The sequence below is a fragment of the Mauremys mutica genome, unplaced genomic scaffold, assembly GCF_020497125.1.
Source record: "Mauremys mutica isolate MM-2020 ecotype Southern unplaced genomic scaffold, ASM2049712v1 000504F_np12_subseq_229234:331340_obj, whole genome shotgun sequence".
Classification (NCBI taxonomy): domain Eukaryota; kingdom Metazoa; phylum Chordata; order Testudines; family Geoemydidae; genus Mauremys; species Mauremys mutica.
Window position 1 is genome coordinate 4,736 of NW_025422983.1, and position 3,407 is coordinate 8,142.

The window sequence follows — 3,407 nt, forward strand, 5'->3', positions numbered from 1 at the left end:
TTTTGGGGAAGCGGCCCCGTCATGCTGCATAGCTAGGCAGAGTAGGGGTGTCTATGCAAACACGGCCTGTTCCTGAAGTCTTCCCCCAGCTCCTCACTAGATGTGAGGGGGGAGCTCATTCAGACCCTGCTTACGCTTAGTATTTAAAAACTCCTTAGTGTCCCTATCTCTGCCGGCCTTAGATTTCTCCTCCTGTCCCTGTTTTAGCAGCTCAGATGAGGTGGCCAAGTGGTTAAGGTGATGGACTACTAATCCATTGTGCTCTGCATGCATGGGTTCAAATCCCATCCTCATTGGATGCATTTAGTCTTCACCCTCCTTTATAGACAACCACCTCCCCCCTTGGTACAATGACAGATCAAACAATGTTGCTTCTTGCAAACAAAAACCTTCTCAGAATCTCAGCTGCTCCCCCCCCTTGCTTCAAATAAAATGTCTAAATCCCAGATTTCTAAAAAAATTCTCTAGTCCTGCATTTCTTAGCTTTTATCTCAAAAGGGAACAGCCTCATAATCTCCCCCAAACACCCTGGGACCTCCCCAAATAATTAAAATACCCCCAACCTGAGCAAGGCCACAACAGTGAACCAGAGCTAGTGGCTAGGCCAAGCTGTTCTGAAGGAGACAACTCAACCATTTTCTCCCTGCTTCCCTTGGCAAAGTCTGACAGAAAACAAAATTCCCCAAACTGAAAATTTTCTGCTGAAAAACCACTACTAGTCTGTTTGGGGACTTTGGTTTGAATGTACTATTATTCTCTTCTGATTTCTGAATCAGTTTTGTCATCCAGGTGTATTTCCAGCTGTTGAGATGTGGGGGATAGAGGCCAACTCATGATGTCTCTACCCCCCCTTTCATAGTTTCTTCCAACTGGCTAGGAAGTACCTTTGCTAGGATGTGAGTCAAGCAGTGCCCATTGTCGCTGTGCTATCTCGGAGACGTCTGCATTGTACACGGTTCCTGGGATAGTGCTTGGCAGTGTGGATCCCTTTAATGGGCCAGCAGCGAGTCTGGCTCCTCCATTGTCACACCTGAAAGGCTGGTGGTGGGCATTTCCCAACCTCATCTCAGTAACACACACAGAGCAAAACTTCCCAGCCAATGCTACACACACAATCTCTCACAATATTAATGTTCAACAGACAAAAACTTTTGAAATGATACCTCACCAGGCAGACTTTGTACAAACTGTATCATCATTATATGAGAGCGGTGAATATGGGGCTTCCAGGGTGCTGCTTTGAGCACAGCGTGCCACCCCTGGGCTGACACTGCAGTGGAGACGGACCCTTAGAGTCCATCTCTCCTGGGATAAAGATGGCAGCACGGCTGGCCTGGACCATCTGACGTGGGCTCATGAAGCTAAAGCTGAGAGGCTAAAAACTGTGGGGCAGATATTTGTGTTCACACTGAAGCCTGGGTTTGGAAACCCTCACCCCTCGTGGGGGTCTCAGAGGTTGGGCTCAAGCCCATATGTCTGCCCTGTAATTTTATAGTCTTGCAGCCCAAGCCCCATAACCCTGAGTCAGCTGACCCAGGCTTTGCGACAGGTGCCCTGGGTGTTTTAATCACGGTGCAGACATAACATTAGGTTACGTCTCCAGTGCAATGAAACACCCACGACTGGCCCGTGTCACATTAATCAGGGTCATGCGGCTTGGGCTGTAACGTTGCAGTGTCCGTGTCTCGGCTCAGGCTCAGTCCCCTGCTCCAGGAGCCCAGAAGGTTGGGAGGGGGTTTAGCAAGTGGAAATGGTAAAACCGCAGGGGAGTATTACCCTGGACTCATGGCATTTCTCCATTGGTCTGTCTGCTCTGGGGCAGGGACAGAAACACGTCCTGCTGCTTTTGTTATTTCAAAGGGCGGTTTAGGATTTTCATTCTCAGACACAGTGCACAAAACAGGACTCAACCCTCGGCATAAACTAAATGAATCGCCCACAGATTCTTGCAGCCACAATGAGCATTTGGTGTGAGAGCTCAGACCTGCCCCTGTCCCAGAGGGAGGGGGTCATCCATGAGGGGACTGGACCACTGACCTATCAGCTCCTACCTCCCAAACTTTCAGTAACTCTATCATCAGTGCCTGTGAGTGTAATTTAAACTATAAGAAAAACCACACTAGGCTAGACCGAAGGTCCATCTAGATCTGAATCTTGTCTTCTGACAGTAGCCAATACCAGGTGCCCCAAAAGCAACTCAGTAAGGTACCACTGGAACTTGAACCCAGGATCTCCTGCATGCAAAACAGTGGTTTTACCCAGCTAAGCCCATGGTGCCTACAGCTGCTGAAGGGATCATGTCTGCACATACCTGACTCTCTGCCAACCTCCATCTGGGCCTGACAAGCTTTGCTGGTGTTTGGATTCAGTAAAGCAGAGGAGCAGGTGAAGTTTTACTTCCAAGGTTCTTTGGACAGGTCTACACTACAAAATTAGATCTGTCGAAGAAAAACTCAGTTCTCGCTTTTTGTTTGGGTGCAGCAAAATCAAATACTTTATTCTTTCTCTAGTAATCACAAGAGGGAGAGAGTGTCCTAGGAAACAGGGTTGCCCCTTGTCCCGGACAGGTCTCTCTCAATTAGTAAACAATCACAGCAAGCATTTATACCTTTGTTACAGACAATAGCTAGAAATCCTGGAGACAGTAAAAAAAAACATTTGCATTTGTTTATACATAAGCCTCTTCGTTATCTTATTTGTCTCACTACTAGAAAAAAACCAAGACTGCATATTGCAAGGTCGTAATGACTTTTCACACAGTTCACTCTGTTCCACATTATCTTGCTTCTACAAATCTCACATCATTAGGGTCACAGCTAGCCTAACTCATGCTAACTTAACTAACACACATTTAAGATCCCTTCAAATCCTTATTAAATATTTCCTGGCCTCCACAGATCGGTGTAACTACATTACTCAGGGGTGTAAAAAATTTACCTCCCTAAGCAATGCAGTTATATCAGCCTAACCCCGGTGCAGATAGCGCTGTGCCAACAGGAGGGCTTCTCCCATCAGCATAGCTTGGGGAGGGGCTTGGTTAGTGAAGATGAAGAGAATAGGTGGCCCATGGCTCTTGCATTTGGGGAGGCTGGGTGTGAGCGCTGGAAGCTCCCTAAAAGTGGGGGGCCCATTGGTGCCCAGACCATGGCACTGCCCCCCCACCCTTCTTCTCTCTCTGAGGCCCCACCTGTGCTCCCCCCTTGCTCCTGTTTGGCCACTTCCCACCCCCGCTCTTCCTCTTTGGCTGAGGACTGCTGAGCCACCTTTCGCTCGCTCCTCTCCTCCCACAAGGCCTTCCTGCCTCCTGCTCGTGCCTCTCCACCCCCTACCACAAGGTCTGCCCACCAGCCGCCACCGCTCTGACCCATCCCTGCAACCCACCCTGCCCACCACCCACACCTCTCTGC

At 48.9% G+C, this 3,407-nt stretch overlaps 1 non-coding gene across 1 annotated transcript; it reads left to right on the forward strand.

Annotated features, from left to right (window-relative positions):
- The first annotated feature begins 214 nt into the window (after positions 1 to 214).
- Positions 215 to 296, forward strand: TRNAS-ACU. The gene has a single exon. It is a non-coding gene; the product is annotated as a tRNA-Ser (tRNA).
- The last annotated feature ends 3,111 nt before the right edge of the window (positions 297 to 3,407 follow it).